General features: G+C 46.6%; 1 non-coding gene across 1 annotated transcript; it reads left to right on the forward strand.

Moving 5' to 3' along the window:
* Positions 1 to 23,468: 23,468 nt before the first annotated feature.
* trnar-ucg (transfer RNA arginine (anticodon UCG)) lies at positions 23,469 to 23,541 on the forward strand. The gene has a single exon. It is a non-coding gene; the product is annotated as a tRNA-Arg (tRNA).
* The last annotated feature ends 385 nt before the right edge of the window (positions 23,542 to 23,926 follow it).

Consider the following 23,926-nt stretch of genomic DNA (forward strand, 5'->3'; position numbering starts at 1 on the left):
GCAATCAAAAAAGGGACTCTGAACCACACAGTGAAGGAGTTTGTCATCAAGATTTATGGCAGCTTTGAAACTTCCCACCATCTCCTGAATGTGGAGCAACTTGTCCTGCCAAAACTGTCCCCTCTTCCATTCTTAATAACACCTGTCCTGACTGGCAATCAAGCTAGGCTGCAGCGGTGAAAGCACTGAATGCAGCCAGGATACACAATGACTCAGGATACACAGGAATCTCTTGACTCAGCTGGAGAAGCAGAGGGTCCACCAAGACCAGCAGACACCTTCATTCTTGATTCTTGATTTCAAGGGCAGCCCCTTGAGATGCACCATCTCATTTTGGAGGGGGTCCTGACAAATAATGACCAACAATACAACAATAATAAAAGTAGATTCTATTTTCAACACAAGGACACACACATCATACACCCAGGTACAGGCCAACAATGTTCCCCAAAGCCCCCCCCCCCACCACCACCACCACCATCCAGTATTATACAAAGTATGATCAGAGATCCCACTGCAGAATAAGAGTGGGCCTGTGTTCACATACGCATACATTTAAACACCCATCTAAATAAATACTGCTTCCATGCACCATTAAAGTACACAATGCATATTCATACACAAATATCCACATATTTACAGTACAGAGAACAAACAAGAACAAGTAGAGAGTGAATCCTGGAGAGAAAAGGGGAGGTGCATCAGAAACAAGAGCAGATGTTTGAAAATGCTTGATGATTTGAAGATGAGAAAGGAAGAGAGAGACCCAAGTGAGGAGGAAAGGTTGTTCCAATCTGATGGAGCTTTAAATACAACCGGTCAAAGCAGGAGGCCGTCCCCACTGATCCTGGATCTGCTCAACCTTCCTGCCTGTTAAAAGGAAGGTGTTCATCACCACTGTTGCAGGATGTGCTGCTGGTGGAGAATTGTTGGGTGTAGATTCATTGAAGCAGTTTGGTGCTGGACCTGCTCTACTAGTAAAGAGTCATGAGAGAACTTTGTTGTGATTTGGTTCTAACAAATAAAAATGATTTGACTTGATTTGGTGCCTCAGGAGGAGAAAATTTGGGCACAAAAGTTGGACAAGAGTGTTTGTGGAGGTTGTGGATCAAAGTTCTATTTATATCCAACACATAAAATCAAACAATGTGAAGCAGGCTAATGAACAATAAATCAAATATAAAAATGCTATATTTTAAGATCTAGAATATCTTGTGAATATCTGGAGCTTCATTCCAGCAGCAGACCTCCTCAGGTGATGACTTCATATTTGACATGTTTACCATTCAATGAGACTCATTGTCAGTCCATTGAAATCTACTGGTGTTCCTGGTGAGTTGATTTAACAACATGAGCTGACAGAATCTACGTTCAGGTAGGAACCACCACATCCAGGGGTCTGGACCTTTGAGCAGGCAGAGCCATCAAAGTAGCAGACTAAGCTAGCAGACGTTAGCATTGAGAAGAAACTGATACCTGAGTCTACTTTTGGGTCTGGTCAAGTGATGACACAATAATATGACATCATTGTCAGACTGACGCCTGCTCAACACTGACCAAACACTGCCCTATTGCATCGTGGGAAATTTCTGCTTGGCTTGTGTCCATCAACACACACAAAGAAATTTATCTCATCCTGCCGTGACGCAGATTCGAACCAGGGTTGCTGCGGCCACAACACAGAGTACTAACCACTATACGATCATGGCTTCCACAACAGCAGTTTGAGCTTCTATGTCTTTGTCTCATTGAGTGTTGCGGCGAACAGCTGTTGAACAGCTGATGGGCGACTGCGGCGGCCCCTGATGCAGGAGACGGGCCAGGACCCGTTCAGAAGGTGGTGAATATTATTCTTGATGTTTTTAGGGCATGTTCCCACCCATCTTCACGTGGGTGACAAAAATGGATTTTTTGTAAAGATTTCGGCGCGAGTTCGGCCTGTCAAATCCTGACAGCCAGTTTGGTTGTGTTGTCTGCAGCGAGAGTGCGCCTGGCACGCTCAGCGGGAGCGAGTCCGATCATTATAAAGGTGGGTCAAACAATTTAGGTTGAGACGAAGGATGGCACGGGCAGAGCAGACGAAGGTCTTCATTCCACCCGCAGAGCTGTCGAGCATGGATCATGTCAAGGACTAAATGAGGGGAAAGAGAGCAGGAGAGCAGGGCAGAGACAAAGACAGAGAATGCTCTCATAAAACAAGGACTGTTCCGTCAATGGTAGAGCAGAGTGGCGCAGCGGAAGTGTGCTGGACCCATAACCCAGAGGTCGATGGATCGAAACCATCCTCTGCTAGAAGAAGAAAAATAATATGAACCAGTGTCTTTAGAAATGCGTGTCTGTTAAAAAGAGGTTCATAAGAATTTTTTCTTCCTCCACAATCACCAACCATTGTGAGAGTTAACAACAGTCCACTTTCTGACTGAAGCAAAAGTAGACTTCAAAAGGTTTTTCTGATTCAACATAGCAGCTAAATTTCCATTTCCATTTCCTGAACAGGACAGGTTAAAAAAAAGGGAATGTCATGACTTCCTCTGTATGTTAGAATGTGAACAACTAAAAATGTTCATGCCCAGTTTTAAGTTAGAATTAAACTGAAAATACCAAAATCTCCCCTCTTCAATCCTGTCACTCAGTGTTGTAAACTGTTTCAAACAAATTCTACTGTTCAACAGTTCGAGTGTTTCTAATGAAGCTGAATGTTCTCCTCTACTTTCCTCAGTTGTGTTTCTTTCATGTCCTCCTGAGATCAAAGACAGAATTCCAGGTACAAATAAAGACACTATCAAAGCCCCCCTGATGACATCATCATCAATTCTGTCTTTGATCTGGAGGCTCTTGCTTTAATCTTGGCTTTGATCTGACTAATGTTTCCTGACAGGTTGCTGTTTCCACTCCAGAGCAACCAGTAGTTGATCCTATCAGACCAGTCTGATGAACGTAGCTTTTCACTGTCAGTGGAATCACTGGGAAAAGAAACTCCTCCTGTCAGATGAAGGCTTCACTGTGTTGAGGAGGGTTTGTTCAGATGATTCTAGAAGAATAAATCAAAACCTCATCATTGAACATGAACATTAATCACTGATGACTGTTTTAACTGAACCTACTGGATACTGTGGTGCCTGATGAGGAGACAACTTGGGTACAAAGTTGCAGAAGAGGGTTTTTGGAGAGGAGATTTAGATGAGATGGTTTCCAACACACACACAGAGTCCTACTGACTAACCCATGTTTTTCTTCACTTAAACCACCACTGGAGTATTGAAAGAGATTGCATGAGACACCATCAACTTACATTAAAAACCCCTGACTGCCTTTAATTCCCTCCTGGCTGCAGGAAATTAGACAGACTAGCCCACAGCGGGGCTGCACGGTGGTGCAGTGGTCAGCACTGTGCCTTCACAGCAAGAAGGTTCCGGGTTCGGGTCCTGGCTCGGGCATGGGATCTTTCTGTGTGGAGTTTGCATGTTCTCCCCGGGCCTGCGTGGGTTCTCTCCAGGTACTCCGGCTTCCTCCCACTGTCCAAAGACATGGACATTAGGGGACGAGGCTGATTGATACTCTAAATTGACCGTAGGCATGAGCGTGAATGGTTGTTCGTCTGTGTGTTGGACCTGCGATGGACTGGTGACCTGTCCAGGGTGAACCCCGCCTCTCGCCCGTAGATGCTGGGATAGGCTCCAGCCCCCCCCCCCGCGACCCTTACTAGTAAGGAATAAGCAGAAGATGACGATGGATGGCCCATAGAGTGGAGGTGAGACCACAACCATGCTCTACAATCAATATTTACATCAAACCAGCAACAACTTAACCTGACTAAATATATACATGATTCCAGACTACTACACCAACTCAATCATACATCCACATAATCATTCAATGAACCTCGCCTGTGATTGTACCCCCTCCCCCATCTGGGAGCAAAGGTTTGCACCTACAGCTCTTAAGGAGCTTCCTTGGACCACTCTCCCCTTTTGGCTCCACCCCCTTTAAGGAAACCACCAGGAAGAGGTGAGGACTGACGTGACGACTGAAACTGCCACATTTACATAAGACAAACTAGATCAACACTAAATACCAGGCCTTGCACAGTGATTCCCACTGACTGACACTGGGGTCTTAATTTTCCACAGGCAGGATGGCCGGTCCCCCTGTGCTTCCCAGGTCCCTCCCTGGAACACATGGCATAGCAAATGTTTCACATATTTGCTGATTCAATAAACCTGACCATTAACATGTGTGTGTGCCTCTAATTTACATAAACTGTTAATACCAAGACAAATGCTACCTTCAATTCATCATTTATGTCATGGAACCCTTGGTCTCCATTACATTGGTCAACCAGAGAAGCTTCAACTGGTGACGCTCATTCAACCATGCATGAAGGTCAACCTGCATCATCTGCTGTGCTCCTTAACAGGGGAATTAGCTCAAATGGTAGAGCGCTCGCTTAGCATGTGAGAGGTAGAGGGATCGATGCCCTCATTCTCCAGTATACTTTAACTTGTTCTGTTGATCAGAAGAGCTGCTGGGTGATGAATGCTGATGTTTGTCCACTGCTGTGATAAAGTGTCCCCTGTTACTGAGATGAGGATGAACACCTGCTCAGGTCAAAGCTGCAATGAAGTCAAGTCATCACCCTGTAAAGCACCAAATAACAAAAGTTACACTTTACAAGTAGAACAGGTCCAGTTCCACACTCTTTAAATGAATTTACACCCAACAATTCTTCATGAGCAAGCACATCCTAGCTTAGGCCCAACTTTTCTTGGCGCTCTCCCAGATGCTTGGGAGCTTCTGGGGGAGCGCTAGTTGGGCCTAAGCCAGGAGCTAAGCTAAGTTGGTCTGCACCAGCGAGTGAGGGTTGGCTAGCTCTTGCAGCTTTTGGTGCAGAGCCGCTGCAGGTCCAATTCAACATCGCTAAGCCTCACCTCCAACACAACAAGAAAACTATATTTAACACACTTATCAGTATCACTAAAGGAGGCAGAGGAGGAACAAAACATGTGGCACTCTGAGCAGGAGAGAGGAGGACAAGAGGGAGAAGCCATCGTTAGCTTAGCGTGTTTACAAGGCAGAAAGACTGTTGCTACAAAAATGATGGTCTTTTAAACTTCAGCCAAATAAAGCAAGTAGGTATTAATTTTTGGTGGGTAATTAGTCAACGAAATAAGGAATTAGCAGGGAGGATCACACTTTAGCTAACACAATGAAGCAAGGCTCTACGTTCAGCAACACAGAAAAAGGAGTTGAGGTCACACGCTTCCTGCAACCAGGGTCAAAAATCCAGGACAGACGAAGGGGAGGACAACAAAGACAAAGACACAAGAAACAGAGATAATAACCATAAACTCCATAACAACCATAACAAATATAACCATACAGAACATATATAACAAATATAACAAGAAAAGCATTAAAAAATGTCACCTCTGGTCAAATACTCTGATTTGCATTTGTGTCTCTCAGCATTTTCATTTTCATGTTAAAGCCTCCAGAATGAGGGGAGGGGTCAGGGGCAGTTTTCTGTGTTGTCTGCAAACTGAATTACAGGAAACCTGAACTTCCACTGTCAGTGTATCCAACTGATTCATCATTGTTTGATCTATACATAGATAACTTGTAGTTATTGCCCACACACTCACACACACACACACACACACACACACACACACACACACACACACACACACACACACACACACACACACACACACACACACACACACATTTTGTGAAACAACTCAGGAGACATTAGGTGTTTTACTTCGAGGGATTCATTCATGATAAATGAGCATGGAGGAGACCCAGTAATCATCAACACAAGCGTCACATGAGCAGGTCACCACCCACTTTTATTGATTGGTTCTTGTAAGAATCACTCCTAACGCCATCAGGATGCCATTTTTTGTCCTGCCCTGTCTCAACTGTTGGAGCACAGCTACAGCCTGAACTCTGCCACTACCTTATCCCTCCCTAACAACCTCATACAGACCCACTATCTGGACTAGCCTGACCCCCCTGACCCTCAGTCACTCGTAGCGCCTCCCACCGGAGGGAATAGGAGCATCGGTGAGCTCTGACTGTTGGGATGCACATCCATGTGATGGAAGAGCTGTTTTATACAGGGAATCATTTGACCTCTTGACCTGTGTGGGCAGGTACAGAGGGACGATTCCATCATGAACAATAATATTACGAAACAAATGGGTCTTTAGCTTCTTTCTGAAGGCGTCCTCAGCGTCCTCATGTCCAGTGGGAGAGCGTTCCAGAGTCTAGGAGCTGCAAACTGGAAGGTTCACTCTCCTTCAGTGAGGCTGAATCCCTGTGGTCAGGGAGGATAAAGGACCCCACAGGTATCACTAAAGTGCTTTAGACTGCAAAGCACTCAGCTAATCAAGCTGGGATCAACTGCTGTGGTGATCAAGGTATCATCATATAGAACAAACAAAGAAAACAAAGTTGAGGAAAAGCACACAAAGAAAAAACTATGAACATAAACAAAACATCTTCTACACCAGATGTCACACGGCTCAGTAGACCTCTAGTTTGACCCCTAGCAGGTCCAGTCTCCAGGGTGCCCCCATCATTCTGCTTTTCAGTTGCAGGATATGCAGCAGAATCCCGTCGCTCCTCTGCAGAAGAACATATGAGAGCGTCTGCTTGCTCTTCTCTGGCTGGACGAAGGGGAGAGTCTGCTTGCTCTTCTCTGGCTGGACGTAGGGGAGAGTCTGTTTGCTCTTCTCTGGCTGGACGTAGGGGAGAGTCTGCTTGCTCTTCTCTGGCAGGACGTAGGGGAGAGTCTGTTTGCTCTTCTCTGGCTGGACGTAGGGGAGAGTCTGCTTTCTCTTCTCTGGCTGGACGTAGGGGAGAGTCTGCTTGCTCTTCTCTGGCTGGACGTAGGGGAGAGTCTGCTTGCTCTTCTCTGGCTGGACGTAGGAGAGAGTCTGCTTGCTCTTCTCTGGCTGGACGTAGGAGAGAGTCTGTTTGCTCTTCTCTGGCTGGACGTAGGGGAGAGTCTGCTTGCTCTTCAGAAGTTTGCTGGACCTTCACTTGAAGGTTATGATTTTCCTCTTTCAAACAGCTTTTTAAATCATGAAGATTTCCCAGGATTTCCCTCTGAGCACTGCTCCTTTTCTTCTTTTGTGTTCTCACTGCACATAGAAGACTCTGAACTTCACCGTTCAGACTGTCACTCTTTGTGGGGTCCTGGTCCTTCCTTGATTCAAGGTGGGCCAACTCTGCAGTGAAGGTCTCTGTCTCCTGAGATGCAGTAGAAACTCGTCTCCTCAAACATCCATTTTCTGCCTCTCTCTCCTCACTCTGGGACCTCAGCTGTTCAAGAGTCGCCTTCTTCTCAGTGAGTTCTTGTCTCATTTTGTTCTTCTCTGCTTGGATGGAGTTGAGCTCACACTTGAGGTCACACTTCTCCTTGTAAACCATCTTCACCTGAAGCTGAAGATTGTGGAGTTGTGTGTTCAGGTCTCTGATCTGAGTCTGGTTCTCCTCCCTCACAGATTCAAGGTTGCCCACCATGGCAGACATGTTCTCTACCAGCTGATATGCAATAATCTTCTCTTGTCCAAGACTAGAAACCTGTCCCCACAAATTCTGGTTTTCTGTCCATCTCTTGTCACACAGAGACTGAAGCTGATCAAGTGCACTTTTCTTCTCTGTCAGGTCTTCCTCAAGACATTTCATCTCCACCTGTTCACTCTCCCTCAGAGACTGAACCTGGGTCAGCTCTTTTCTGAGCTCATTGTTCTCTCCATCAACCTTCCTCCCCTCACGCTGAAGACTGTGGACTGTTGCGTTCAGATCTTCTATCTGAGTCTGGTTCTTGTCCTGGACCGTTTGGAGGTTGGCCACCACAGCAGTGAGGTTCTGGAGCTCCTGGATTGCTCTTTTATTCTCATGTTCAAGAGTAGAAACTTGTTCCCTCAAATTCAGGTTTTCTGCCTGTGTGTTGTCACACAGAGACTGAAGCTGCTCAAGGGCAGCTTTCTTCTCAGTCAGGTCCTCCTGCTCTGTCAGCCTGAGAGATGGAGGAGCAGGATCACATTGACCAGGATCATTCAGTGGATAAATCCAGCTCCTACTGAGACCCACCAGATCTCTGAATGCTCCAACTACACAATCCAATGGAGTCATAGCCTTCTGTCCTGGGTTGATCTGAAGATCTTGAGCCAGACTAAATCTCCTGGAACTGTCAAGTCTTTAAAGACCAAAACTGCCCCATAAAAGTGGAGTCTGGATTCTTTTCTAGAATGAGACGGCAATGACAGTCCTGCAGAGTGACATCACTGATATGACTGGATGACTTCAGTCACGTGACTGGATGACTTCAGTCACATGACTGGAGGACAGTGTAGATACCAATGTAGAGGTTGGGGAAATAGTCTCTGAGAATCCAGCTTGAAGCCACGCCCTCCTTGTTCTTCAAAAACCCAAACAGCGACCATCAGTCTCCCTCCAATCCTGTACTTGGGTTCAGTGTTGCTGTTCCATTTTGCAGCAGTAGGTGTCGCTGTGATACCAGGTTCAGATCAAGATTCCCAACTCCAGCTCATGTTGGTGACCTCAGTACCAGGGTAAAATGGCGCTTCAGTGGATCATGTGATCAACTCATGTGTGTCCTCACTGCTCCACAGGTCTGTCAAATGTTCTGTAAAATAGTTGGACCCAGCAGAGCTGCTAGATTAGGAGTTGATGGAGTCGTTGCAGATACCAGGGTCCAAAGTCCAGCTTGAACCTGGTTTGTGCAGCTCTTTGTCAAGCTAGCAGCCATTCTTTTCACTGCCAAGCTAAAGTGACTTCTGTCAACAAAGGTCAACATACAAAAGGATATTTCTACTGGCAGTTCAAGATTTTGATCAAACTCCTTTTTCAGAGCTGGAACCTTCCTCTTGTGTCAGCTTTCTGTTCCCATCTCTATGGTAACGGTCAGTTTTGACCCACGTCTTCAATCAGCTGTCAAATAAACTAAAACAATTTTCTATCCTCCAAGTTGTTTCCATCTCTTGGTGACCTTGTTAGGCTTCCTTATCCATGGAAATATTGGTTTGAAAATTTAGTTGTGGGCCCCTGGACATTTTTTTAGTCACTAAACCCTCGATTTCAGTTTAAAAAATGGTAAAATGAACCTCAAGAAAATCCTAGAAATGAACCAAAGGTTGTTGTGTTTCCTGACCGTTACTGAGGGTGTTAGAACACATCTCTGACATGGACTGGTTTGATTTAGTATTCATTTTAATATCATTAACTATTGGAACATCCATGGTGTTATGGGTCAGTTTAGACCCTCATATATTTACTTCAATAAAAGGTAAAAAAGTCTCTTTTTCATCAACAGAACTTTAATACAAACACAAAATGAAAAGCAGAACAAGCCAGAACCCAAAATGTGGATTTGGAAGGTCAACAAACAACAACCAGTCAAGCAAACCAAACCAACAGAAACCACTTACTGGTTCAAAACCAGTAAAAAACAAAAACAGAGGAAAAGTCTCTGTGTGTAAGAACATGCATGTATGTGTGTGTGTGTGTGTGTGTGTGTGTGTGTGTGTGTGTGTGTGTGTGTGTGTGTGTGTGTGTGTGTGTGTCAAATACTGACCCACTTCTTTTGCCAACATGAGCCCACAGTGGTGGTGTCTCCAAAGAGGTGGAGCTCTGTCCTTCACCTGCTAGGTTCCAGCAGGCAGCTCAGGTCTAGTTTTCTTCACTGAGCCACCATGATGAGTTTCCTCTGAGAAGTTCTTGTCCAATGTCCCCAGTCTGAGACCCCAGCTCCACCCCATGGACAGCCTCCTGGATGATGTCCTCAAGCAGCATCCCTGTTTGTCTCCTGGCTGCAGCTGGATACCCTCACAACCCTTAGACAGAGACAACCAGCACTGGCATCATTTTAATGCCACCGTTCAACAGTGAATCTGCTGGTTTCCTGTTTTTAGGAGCTGATGGGAGCTGCACAGAGAAGCTCTTTGAGACAGGAACCATTCAGAGCTCCACCCTGCTTCTTCCAGCAGGATCCACAGATCCACCAACACACCAGCTGCCTGATGTCCATAGCCTATGCCAGTATCTTCAGGCGAGAGGCAGGGTTCACCCTGGACAGGTCACCAGTCCATCACAGGTCCAACACATAGAGACAGACAACCATTCGCTCTCACAGTCACACCTACAGTCAATTTAGAGTATCAATCAGCCTCGTCCCCTCTTGATGTCTTTGGACTGTGGGAGGAAGCTGGAGTACCAGAGAGAACCCACACAGGAACAGGGAGAACATGGAGACTCACACAGAAAGATCCTGTGCTGGAGCCAGGACTAGAACCTGGAACCTTCTTGCTGTGAGGCGACAGTGCTGACCACTGCACCACCGTGCAGTCGCTGTCTAATGTGTGGAGGCTTTTGACCAGGATTCCTAGACAGCACAGCTGGACTCACTCAACAGCTAACTTGTTAGCACCGACTAGACAGGAGTGCTTCTATGGTTTTACTCAGAGTTTCAATGTTTTTAAAAGATGTCTCATTCAGCCTGTGGGTTTGAGTGATCACTCTTCAGTCTCCTGTTCTGTTTTCTGTTTGAGAGTCAGGTTGTCATCAACACTCACCGTCACACCGTGATGTCACTGCTTGACCTGAAGTCCCAGTCTTCAAGAGTTTCTCCCCAAACTGTCAACCTGCTGTGACTCATACGACAGCCGACACACAAACATTTGTTAAAATGACTAAACATTTCAAATGCTTTTATTGTGAAGCCCTGGATGGAACACATTCCCATGAAAATGCTGCTTTTATTGTGAGGCTTGGCCTCCAAATCAGTCCACACATTCAACTCTGATGTCATCAGATCAGAAGGTGGCAGTGTTGTGTCTGTTTGTGTGTCTCTGGTTCCTCTTCCTGCCTCTGCTGTCTTCTTTCAGGTCTTCTTGATGGTCCGGCTTCTTCTCCTCCATCGAGGGGTTGCTCTCACCGAGTGGAAGCCTTGTAAACCTGGTGATTCCAAGATGGCTGCTGTGTTCATTCCTTGTTACTGTTATGGTGTTGATTCACTACACGCCCACATTGTTGTGCTGATTAGAGAAAAAGGTTATGTTTCCATCCAAGTGTCCTGCATAACTCTCAGCTAGTAACTTAACATAAGAGGTAACTTGGTGTGGAGAGTAGAAAATACTTGAAGTGAGAAAATACTTGAAGTGGGAAGACTGAGAATACTTCAATATGTGAGCCTGTGTACTTGAGCTTTGGCCTTGTTTCAGTGTCAGGAACCAATCAGAGCAGCCTCCTCCTGACTAAACAGCTCTACTCATCAAGCCCCTGACCCCAGACTCTTCTTGGTGAACTGATCAGAGATCAGATTAGTAGAGAAGCAGTGACACAAAGGGAAACTTCCTCATTCCCTGAACGCAGCTTCATCAAACAGAGCAATGCTAACTGTTCACCTGCAGTGTTGTTCAAGAGGGGTGGAGAGAGCAGGGAGGAAGAGAGGTGGAGAGAAGAGCACGGGGTCTCCATCCAGGGATCTGCTGTTATTTTCTCAGCCCCCCTTCTCCCTTCCTTCCTGCTCACACACTTTGTCACGTGGACACGTGTTATTTGTAAATGGAAAGGTGCCAGAGTTCAACAGGGCTGAGTTTTCTCTCCAGTTTGACGGCCAAATTTGGTCAAATAATTGGAGATGAAGAGGAAGAGAGCTTTGTATCGTCCACGTTTGTGAGGAAGATCTTTTCGTGCCATCACTGAGGAATCGCTCTCTTGATTTCTTTTGTTTTTGAAAGAAAGATATGGTCAGTTCCAAAAATTGGATCATTGTGATTGACAGGACCAGGCTCAGACACAGGACAGAAGCAGGGTTCACGGCAAGGGACGTTGATGTTCTTGTACTCCGAGCAGAGAAACCAAACGGCTGCAAACGTATCCACTAAATCTAGACTATCGGATAAAACTTTCAAAAACTCTCAGGGGCCGAAGAACACAAGACAGGCACGGCTGCATTAACAAGGTAGAGGCTGTGGCAGGAACTGTGGATCGACGGGCTGGAGTGAGCACACAAGGACGAGACAGGAGTGAAGGCTGGATGAGGCGTCATGAAGCCTGTGGACGCCATGACACTGTGTTACTGTCACTGAATACTGACACCTGCTGGACTGCAAACTTCCCTGCAGGCTTGACCGACTGAACTGACACTGATTTGATGACCCGTGAACACAATAAGATCATTGAAGTCTTTGCGTTCATACTGGATCGTTCCATGTCTTTGAACAATGGGACCATGATGTGAAAGTCTCAGTGAAAGTGATGGGAATGAGGACGCTTTGTTTTTACAATTTTTATTAAAAAAATAAGTTTTTCCAACGTTTTCAAATCAAGTCTGTTGGGTTTCTTGAAGTGATTTCTCCTGCCGTGGAGAACACACGCTCACATGGCCCTGATGATGACGGCCTGCACAGGAAGTCTGTGGCCAGCAGGAAGAGGCTGGGACAGGCAGTCTGCTGGCTCTTCAGTGCACCAGAGGATCTTGAGTCCGTCCAGTATCTGCTAGTATCGCTGTACTCGCTGTACTTGATGTACTCGCTGTACTTGATGTACTCGCTGGAGTTGCACTTCTTCCAAGTCTCCCCACTTCATCATCCAAGTGCTGCCACAGGTCATTTAAAGAAAAAAACAAACAAACAAACAAACCGTCCTTTTAGTACAATTTCCAAAAACGAACACGATGATGAACAACATGGCTGATGGGGCTGAGAGAACTGTGATGGAAACGAAGCTCCAACAGACGCGCGAACCAGAGGGAGGAAACCACGGCGTTTCACTGCTTTACATTTAGAATCTCACGCCAAGCCGGAGAAGCAGGTCCTGAATCAGTCACGTGGTCACTGCCAGCTGGCGAGGCTTCGGACGTCACCACATACGTCATCAATACGCGCTTCACAAAAGGAGAAGAAGACGCGGGAAGCTTTGAACACAACAAGGAAAGAAGGAGAAGTCCGTGAAGCCCCGGCCTCGGTCTTTGTCTCCTGAAGGCTGAGTGGCGCCGGTAGAACCTCAACATGTGCGCCGCGCAGCTGCTGCGGGTGTCGGTCCAGGAGCGGATCCTCGCCGCCGCTGAAGACTTCCTGCTGCAGCTGGGAGAAGGAGACTCAGCGGCTGGAGTACCGGTGCTGAGAGCGCTGCTCACCGAGCGGCTGGCGGCGGCCGCGGAGCAGATCGTGGCTCTGCTGGAGGAAACCGTGGCGGAGTACGAGCGGGAGAACCGCCGGCAGAGGTTGCTGCTCGATGCCGTGCTGAAGCCCCGAGTCAGGCTGGACAGAGCAGGTGAGTCCCCGCAGGGACCTGCTGGGCCCCGAATTCAGTCCAGGAAGTGGAGCTGCAGCAGGGCCGGTTCTAGACAGGCATTTGTAAGGGGGCAGACAGGAATGTGAAGGGGGCACATGGTGGCGACTGAAGCCTGATTTATGCTTCTGCGTCGTGGCGACGCCGTCGCCCCTACGTCGTCATTGTGCATTTATAGTTCTGCGTCGAGGGAACGCGTTGCTCTGTAATTCACTGCCAAGCCACTAGAGGGGTGTGGCTTTATCTTCGTATGGTTTTGGGGGACTCTTGTCGAATTCCTTAGTTTTCTTCCGGTCAAAGCACATGGGTCAGAGACAGAGACAACAATGGAAGTTGTAAAGGTGGTCATACCTGCGAACCTCCTCGATAACTCTTTCTTCGGCTTGGTCCATTTTTATTTTTGCGTGTTGCTCTCACCACAGAAACTTAAAAAATAGCGGTGTTGTTGTGCTGAACCGGAAACCTCGTGTCAGTGGACCAATCACAGTTTGTTGACGTTCACGTCACGTCAGGATTTTTTGGAGGTGCACGTCGGGCTACGGCGTAGGGGTCTGCGTTGACGGCGTAGGTACGGCGTCGCCACGACGCAGAAGCATAAATCAGGCTTGAGGCCGGAAAGGGTGTGGTGGTTTTGGGGGGGGGGGGTAAGGTGGTTCTCTGGATCACTGTTTTTGTCATGTAATTGGATTGCACTTTGTCAGACCTTCACCCTCAGACCGGTCCAACCTGGTCCCACATGAAGGCTAAAGCCCAGTTCACACTGCAAGATTTTAGGCGTCAGTGACTTCCCTCCCCCAATCAGGCTGAGGCATTAATGAACGCTCCTGTGCGCCGACAAATCTTGTCGTGTGAACAGCAGCCTGATTGAGCGTCGATGGTGTGAACAGCAGGGCCTGTCGCTAACAAAAGTAGCGTAGTTTGAACAGGGCTTGAGCTTCTGCTGGTGGAACTCTGAGGGTCCCTGAGGCCCCAAACCCCTGACCAGGAGGAGGTGGCAGTCCCTCGGGGCCAAATTAAAAAAGAAAACTAAAAAAACATTTCTGGTTCCAATTCTGAGATCAACTTACAAAATAAAGTCAGACTCAATAAGAGCTCTCAATGTAGCCGATATTTACCAAACTGAAGGGTTGGCGTTGTGTTAAACCTCTTGTTTGTCTTCTTGTCCTGTTCTCAGCTTCTTGTTTGGAGCACCTGAACTCTGCACCTGAACAGCTCCACTCTCCTTTCTCACCAATCCACTCCTCAACAACAGCCTCCTGTTTCCCTTTGCAAACTCTAACAAACCTCCACATCCAAGTCATTTGTTCTGGACTTCTCATGGCTCAAGTTGACCAAAGTCCTCTTTCTTTGATGGATCGTGGTTTGATGGTAGGGGGTTCAGATCTGTGACAAAGCAGAGAAGGAACTCTCCCAAGATGCTGAGACGCATCAAAGACAGGGCACGGAGGGAAAGAGAGGAGGTGAACCTGTCCTCTCAGTGCTGCCTTTTCCAGTGGATTCTTCAGCTTCTTCAGTAAATCTGGTCCACATTCAGTTTGTGGCTCATCTGTTACTTTCTGAAGGGAGAGAGAGAGAAAGAGAAATGTCATTCTGAGTGCAACCCAGTGGGCCAAAATCCCATCACAGCGATGTGAAAGACTCATCACCTCTTATCGCTCATGCTTGACTGCAGTTATTGCTGCAAAAGGTGGTTCAACCAGCTGTTAGGGTCAGATACTGGGCAAATACTTTTGTACAGCACTGTAACTCTCATTCTCCTGCAGGATCACATGATAGAAATTAACTGATGAATCAACTAGCAGATGTGATCATGAATGGACAAAACCATTCAGCAGAGGGGACCTATGACCTTTGACCTGGGTGACCCAACGTTGATCCAAGCATCTGAAGCCAGCGTTTCTGTTCCCAGTTTGCTGACTGGTCCTCAGTAGCAGGACGTCTCTGTTCATTGAGTTGATTTCTGTTTCTGTCTGTTGCTCCGCTGTTTCAGAGTCAAATGAAGAGATTTCTGATGTTGCTGTTTGTGTCCTGCAGATGTGCAGCAGCTGCTGGTGATTAAAGAAGAGGTTCCCCCTGAGCTGCAGGATCCAGAGCCCCCCCACATTAAAGAGGAGTGGGAGGAGCTCTGGACCAGTGAGGAGGGAGGGCAGCTTCAAGGGCAGGAGGAGGCTGATATCACCACGTTCCCCTTCACTCTGGTCCCTGTGAAGAGTGAAGGGGACGAAGAGAAACCTCAGTTCCCACAGCTTCACCAGAGTCTAACTGAGGAGAACTTGAAAGAAGAGTCTCTGAGCAGCAGCCCAGTTCATCAACTGAAAACAGAAGTTGATGGAGAAGAGAGTGGAGGACCAGAACCAGAACCAGCCAGCAAGGTAGATCCAGATCCACTTGTACAACCCCAGACTGAAGACCAGATGTCAGCGTCTTCTGAAGCTGAGACTGAAGTCAGTGAGAATGATTGGGTCAGACCTGATAACACAGCCACCTCTGAGCACAAGGAACCCTTTGGCTCAAGGAGGAATTTGCCTCAGAAACTGAGCCCAGGACAGGAAGTGACTCACTGCAGCTCAAAAGAGCAAAAAGTAAAGACTGAAAGAGAATCAGAGATCATCAGGAACGTGACCTTTGGTCCTTCTGAACCTCAGAAAGAAGTCAGGAAGGATAAGCGTCCATTTAGGTGCTCAACATGCAGTAAAGGTTTTGATTACAGAGGTGGTTTAGATACACACATGAGAACTCACACTGGGGAGAAACCGTTCCCCTGCTCAGTTTGTGGCAAAAGATTCTCAGTTAAGGGAGATCTGAAAAGACACATGAGAACACACACTGGGGAGAAACCATTTCCCTGCTCAGAGTGTGGAAAAAGATTCTCATTGAAGGGACATCTAAAAAGACACATGAGAACACACACTGGGGACAAACTGTTTCTCTGCTCAGTTTGTGGCAGAAGGTTTTCAGAAAAGGGATGTCTGAAAAAGCACATGAGAACGCACACTGGAGAGAAACTGTTTCCCTGCTCAGTTTGTGGCGGAAGATTTGCAGAAAAGGGATATCTGAAAATACACATGAGAACACACACTGGGGAGAAACCATTCCTTTGCTCAGTTTGTGGCAGAAGATTCCCAGTGAAGGCAAATTTAGAATCACACATGAGAAGACACACTGGGGAGAAACCATTTCCCTGCTCAGTGTGTGGAAAAAGATTCTCATTGAAGGGACATCTTAAAACACACATGAGAACCCATACTGGGGAGAAACCACCTTGCCATGCTGTGGCTTTGAAGCGTGACAAGAGAGCGAGACGCAGGTTGAAGGCCCATCCAGCCATCCAGCCATTGTCTTCTGCTTCCTGTTAAGGGAAGGGGGGGGTGGAGCTTATCCCAGCGTCTATGGGCAAGAGGTGGGTTCACCCTGGACAGGTCGCCAGTTCGTCACAGGGCCAACACATAGAGACAGACAACCATTCACTCTCACAGTCACACCTACAGTCAATTTAGAGTATCAATCAGCCTCGTCCCCTCTTGATGTCTTTGGACTGTGGGAGGAAGCTGGAGTACCAGAGAGAACCCACACAGGAACAGAGAGAACATGCAGACTCACACAGAAAGATCCGGCACTTGAGCTGGGACTCGAATCCGGAACCTTCTTTCTGTGAGGCAACAGTGCTGACCACTGCACCACTGGGCAGCTCAGGTTGCAGGCCAAATAATGAAATTATTTCATGAAGAAAAAAATGCAACAATAAACCAAAATTGAACTCAGAACAATGTGATGTGATCATCAGTACAGTTGGTGGTGTGGGTTCGTGTGTGCATGTGTGTAAGGGAGGTGGGAGGAAGAGATGTTGGCTGCTGAACTTCAAAGAGACAATGGATGAGGAGGAAGAGAGGCTCCTGGCCAGCAAGGCAGGTTCTGTATGTAGAGAGCACCGGGCCCAGGAGCTTCAACTAGGAGGAACGAACAGCCCCCCACCCTCCAGATACCTGCTGCAACACAGCTGCTTTCTCCAGGATTTTAGAGAGGAGGGGAGGTTAGCTATCAGTCCATAGTTGGCTAGAACCTCAGGGTCTAGAGGAGGCCTCTGAAGCAGTGGTTTAATGACAGCTCCCTTCAAGGACTGTGGTTCATATCCTGTTACTACAGACAGAGGAATCAGATTGAATAAAGAGGTGCTCACTGAGGGAAGACTTCCTTAGGCAGCCTAGTAGGAAATAATCTAAGAGACAGGATGAAGGTTTTGATGAGGTCATCATTGAATGAAGTTCTGGACTGTTAATTTGATAAAACTGGTCTAAAGAAATATCTGGTTTAACAGCAGTTTCTGTGTTTACTGAGGCTCTGGCTCTACTGAGGACCTTCTTATGTATTTTAAGACGATTCTGCCTCTTGTTTAGTTGCCAAGTGTTGAAAACTACCACAGAGCTGTTCTCTGTTGTTAATGTTCTTCTTTTTGAAGGACCGATGGAGTCGTTAGTGTGGTGGTGTTTATTGTACTGCTGTGTTGTGATGTCGAAGTCTACGTCAAGCATTGTGACAGCCACCAATCACGAGCCACAAGTCTCCAGTCACGAGCTGCTCGTCTCAAGCCTCCAGGTTTCCCTGGTCTCTCACCTCCAGTCTCTCATCTTAAGCCAAGTCTCCAGTCTCCAGTCTCTCGTCTTAAGCCTCCAGTCTCTCCAGTCTCCAGCCTCCAGTCTCCAGTCTCTTTCACAAACCTCTTTTGTTCACCCTCCTTCCCCTCCTCTTCATTTGGGTCTACTTCCCTTCACCCTGCCTCCTGCCAAACAAAGGAAATGCGTCACCAAACAAAGGAAAAAGCAAGCTTCTGCAGCAGTGAGCCTGCAGTTTTATCTCCCATGAGATCAACCTCCAAATGACTCAACTCAGAACAGGCATTTCTGTTGTTGTCATCCATCCAGTTACTTAACAGTGAACTTAAAGTTAACAGAAGAATAGAAAGTTTATTAAAAGACAAGTTTATGAGGACAGTTCATAAAAAGGTTTAAAGAGAGTATTTTTCTTAACTCACTGTACAGTTTTAAAGTTGTCAGTGCTTTTGCTTCCATGTAGAGGCTCTGCTTGTATCCTCACCCCTGTGTTTGACTATTTGGAGTGGATGTTATCAACCTTCATCAACCCTAACTGACCAATTAACAGCCTGGTGTCAAAGTGCCGCCGGGTCTCATTTGATGGCCGAGGGTCCGACCTCATTTTGTAAAGTAGACGCCTGTCTCAAATAAACGCCAGGTTCGTTTAAACGCCTGGGGGCCGTTATTTGAGATTAATGTTATCTTAACTTGGTTTCATGTAAGATTTTGCAATTTATTTTAACTTCCCAGTAATTTATGTCTCATGATGTCAGTGCACCGCAGACAGCAAATCTTCAAGCTCACGGTTCCATGCAAAAAAAGAAAAAAAAAGATCTTCAAGGTGGTAACGCATCGTTGTGAATGTGTAGATCTGCTATTTTGGCCTCATGAGACTGTCGTGGAAGTGGAAGGATACGGGCCTCAAGTTGTCACGCCCTTTTCTAACTAATAAAGTGTTCTTGTGTAAAGTGTTCTCTGGACAATCTTGATATTTGCACTACTGTTCTTTAAAGTACTACAGTATATTGTTATACCTTGTATACCTATTGCTAAAAAAATAATAATAGTGGCCCAGTGCTGGCCAGTGCCAAAATAAAAGCCTGTTACCAATCGACGCCTGGTCTCTTTTAAACGCCCGGGCCACTAATTAGTCATTTACTGTCTCTCTAAAGGAAAGAGCAACAATACAGTTTAAATAGATTGATTGAAGGCAATCAACAAAAACAGCATTTGCCATTTTTCATGTTTTTCACTTTTTTTTTAAAATCTAAGTTCTGTAGAAAAGAAAATCACTCTTCTTCTTCTTCTGTGTTTTACGGCAACTGTTGTCCAAGTTTGAAACTCCACATTAGAACTGCAGCATCAATCAATCAATCAATGGATTTGGATGGATTTTGCGTTTGTTTTGTCTTGTCTTTTATTCCTTGTACTTGTGGTCATCATTGTCTCCAATCAGAAAATCTGAGGCTGGGACGTCTTGATGACGCTTGAAGAAAGGGAGCAGGTCTCAGAGGAGTGTGGACAGTGCAGTCCTCAGCTTTCTAGTTCCTGGTCTCCAGCCCTTCTCTCTTGTTGAGCAGCCAGCATCTCAGAGCCTTGTCCAAGACCTGCAGCCAAACTGCACTGTCTGCTCCACATTCACGTTTAAAAACTGAGTGGATGTCATCAGGGAGGGAAAATGCTGGAGTTCCTTGTCCTTTGCTTGGATTTGTTTGCTTTTTTATTGAGTTTGACTCGCTGGAAGAAGACTTGTTGATCCAGGAATGAAGCTGGATTCTTCTGTGCAGAGCATTCATTGAGTTGAAGTGTGGCTGTACATTCAATGATCAGTGTTATGGTTTCCTCTCCTGTGTTAAGTTGTTGCTCACACACACACACACACACACACACACACACACACGCGCGTGTATCAACATGATGTTCCGAATGTTTCACTGTCTGTGGTTGTCCAGCTCTCCTTGCCTCTTCACTGTCATTGTCAGAACTCTGAGCAGTCTTCCTCTCCAGGTGATGTCTCTGAGTGATGATGATTGCTGTCTGTTCAACCAGCTTCATTTGTTGATATCTGAGAAGGACTGAAGACAGCAAAGTGTCCTGATTGGCCAACAACCCCTCACAGGTCAAGGTCACTGCTCTGAGGTGGACCAGTTTACTGTAACAGTGGTGGCACCATCCACTGCTGGCGCTCTCTTCAGTGCTTCTTGTTTCTGCCCTTTGTGTGTGAGCTCCTAGAGCAGCTGGTCCGGCTCCCCCCCTTTTCTTTTCTATTCCACTAATTATTTGGGGGGATTTTCTATTTTTGTAATTCATCATCGATCTCGGCTCACGGTCGCTACACTCTTGACCTCCTGTGAGCCTTGAAGAGAGAGAAGCCACCTTTGTGTCGGAGAAGAGCAGCTTAGTCCAGGCAGCCAGCAGCCTGAGACCAGAGGGTAGCCCATCAACGCGCTTCCCTTCTTCATCGAGCGAATCTCAGCGGGAGCCACGGTCGACGAGGTGGAGGCTTTGAAGGCCGTCCTCCCACCAGTTCGTTGGAGAGGCGTCGTACATCGATGGGAGAATCCAGCTGAGAACGTGAGCCGGTTACGTTGGTTTTCACCGATTCAGGCCTGGACTCCTCCTGATTAAGAGTCTCATGCTCTACCGACTGAGCTAGTCAGGCTACACCTGAGTAGCTTCAATAGCCTGAAGTGATCAGAGTGAGAGACGCTACAAGCTCTTCATCAGACTCACAGTCACATGAGCCATCACATGATTGATGGATGACCACAAACACCTTCATCTTTGACAAAGAAGTCAAATAAAAGGTGAACCACAGATGAGACACCAGTGGTAAAAACACTAAAGTGCTGTCAAGGAGAAACAGGATACGAGCAAACACACACACAAGTTACAGAGAGAGAACTCTCCCAGAGGGAACCACTCAAAGGAGAACCTAGAGATCATCAGGCTGGATGACCTCATCAACATGAGACAGGTGGATAGGAAACAAGCTCAGAGATGTCAGGAACATGAGATCCAAGTGGTGAGAGAGCAAGAACTGGTGACGTTCCAGAACCAGGAGTGAGGTGGAGCCTGCATCACCTACTGGGAGCTTTTAGTCTAAGGTTCAACTTGGACTTGAATGATTTCTGCAGAGACAACGTGCAGGGAGGGAATTTGGAGATGAAGAACAAGTTCCTCTCAGGCTTTCATGGAGTTTTCAGGGGTCAAACAGACCCTCCTCTGATTGGTTGTCAGATGTGTTCTCATTGCACCACAGCCTCCAGGTTGAGGGTTCTGATCCTAGTCAGACACATTGACTCTGATGCTGCTGAGCCTGAAGGGAGGATGAAGAAAGGAGTGTCTGAGAGAGCTTCACCAGACAAACTGTCCAGTTGAACAACAAACACTAGTCAGTAGGAATGTTGCTGCTGGGACCCTGATTCAAACCAGGGTTGCTGCAGCCACAACACAGAGGACTGACCACTAGAGGATCAGGGCCTCCTGGAGGCTGAGGTTGGAGCTGCTCTGTCTTTGTCTCACTGAGAGATCAGAGACAATTGGAGTCCACAAAGAAATCATTGAGAAATCAAGGAGAGATCAAAGAAAGAATTCTAAGATCAAACACAGAACTCTGAGATCAAAGACAATTGGAGTCCACAGAGAAATCATTGAGAAATCAAGGAGAGATCAAAGAAAGAATTCTAAGATCAAACACAAACACAAACCCAACCCAACGACTCGGGTCCTGGACACCAGCAGACCTCTCAACACCTGCAGCATTTTTTCAGCTCCACACAAACCCAAAATTCACTGAATTTTTAGATCAAACACAAAACTCTGAGATCAAAGGTTGAAGTTTCCCAAGGTTCAGTTCTAGCTCAGACCCTCTTCAAGGTGGAACCAGCAGAGGAGCTCAGGAGAGATAACTGGACAGCAGCAGGACAGAACAGAGGCTCTCCACAATGGCAGGAGACAGGAAACAGGTTTGGACCATCTGGGCTTCTGTCCACTTTGATGGTTTTCAAACATTGAAGGAAATTGTAAAAATCAACATTGTGGTAAACGTTGGTTTGCCAGTGTGTTTACATCAGGATTTATATTTGAGTGTGTTTGCTCATCTGTTCCAGAAGCTTCTTCTAGAGTTGAGCCTGGATGAGTGGAGGGACCTTTTTGACCATCAGGACTGGTTTTTGATGGCCTGATGGTGCATCGGGGTCATCATGGTCCTCCACAGGGGTTCCAGGACTGTTGTGGTGTTTGTGGGAACTGCAGGGAGAAGCCCTCAGACCTGGAGAGGAAGTCCTGACACCAGCAGACCCCTCACCACCTGCAGCCTTTTTCCAGCTCCACCAAACCCACCATTCACTGCCTCCTCATCATCTGGGCATCAAAAGCAGCTCAGACCTGCTGCAGCTCAGAGACCTCAGCCATTTTTAGGATGTCTCCATGATTCTCCTTCACAGGATTTTCATTCAGAAACAAGAGAACTGTCAAAGACCACAACAGTTTTCAGCTTGCTGCTAAACAGTACTTCAACTACCATTCCACTGTGTAATGGCAGTGACTGATGTGTACTATATGCAGTACTAATCAAGTACAGCCCTGACTGATACTTTATCTCCAGTGATAGGAAGGATAAGAATGTTGAAATGGACCCAGCAGGAAGAGAATCTCAAGTCATGGCAACTTTACTGAGCAGCACTCAGTTAAGTTCAGGAAACACCAGAAAGTTTTACCACCTGTCAATGAAGTAGTCAGTAAAATAAATACTACACTGAACAGTAGTGGAGGGAGAGCAGAGCTGGAAATAAGACCTTACTGGAGGGAATGAATCTAGAAATGTTAGAGTTCTTTCAATTGAAGAAATCAGATTTGGGAGGGATGTTCTGGACGTTTTCATCCATTTTTATTTCATCCAAAGAAACAAATCATGTCTTCTACCTGGACAGAACACGCCTTTAAAAAGTATTTAGAAAGAATCCAGGTCCTGAGGGGGTTGTGGCTGTGGCTGTTCTGGTTGGTGTTGAGGCAGGGCTGCTGAGGAGGACGCTGGTGTGGATGCTCTCTGTGTTGCTGATGGCATGGATGGAGTGCTGCTGAGCTCTGCAGCTGTCTGAGCAAGGCTGCAGCGTCTGGGTCTCGGGGCGTCCGTTCCCTTCCCTCAGTGTGTGGCTTGACCAGGGAACTTCCCAGCTCCTCCACAAACATTCTCCTCTTGCTCTTCTTGGTTGAGCTCCACTCCTGGTGGATGTGGGTCCACAACACCAATGTTTCTATGCAGACTCATCAAGGATGCTGCAAAACACAAGAATCCAACCCAAGACTTTCTCTTCAACCATGTTGAGGTCTTCATGGCTGGGATGATGCAGGTTCTCTTTCTTTTTTTTTTTGAATGTTAAATAATTAATGTTTATTATGTTTTGTTCCAGTGTTAATTTGATGATCTAAACCTGATATTTAGACAATCAGACAGCACAAAAACAGAAAATGCCACCATATCATTGAAATTTTCTGACATACAAATGAAGGTGTTGACTCTTTTTGTATAAGCACCTCCCCTCTGTAGGGCTGGTGGCGCAATGGACAACGCGTCTGACTTCGGATCAGAAGATTCTAGGTTCAACTCCTGGCCAGCTCACTTTAAACTTTATACTGAGAAGATGAAGTGAGAACCACTGATCAAAGTCACTGAAGTCCTCCCAGGTTCCCTCCTTGTCTGCTGGAAACATGAACACATGAATGATCCTGCTACCTCTCATGTTAAGCTGCACTTGACAGTGACAGCAGGAGAACAAAAATCCCAGTGTGTCATCAACATTTCCTGTCAAATCAATGATAGAAGCTGTTGAGTTTCTGTATCAGAACAAGGAGAAAGGAGCCCCAATGAAAGAGTGATTGTTCTTGATTATGATTTTGTTCTTCACTCCTACACCAGAGAGTGAAAGTGTGGGCTGGCTGGGAGCAACTGCCTGCTTCAGAGTGGGAGGAGCCTCAGGACTTTCCAGTGAGAGCTGCAAACTTCC

This window comes from Aulostomus chinensis, chromosome 1 (assembly GCF_037954235.1).
Source record: "Aulostomus chinensis isolate RoL2024-O1b breed Wild chromosome 1, RoL_Achi_v1.0, whole genome shotgun sequence".
Lineage (NCBI taxonomy): Eukaryota > Metazoa > Chordata > Actinopteri > Syngnathiformes > Aulostomidae > Aulostomus > Aulostomus chinensis.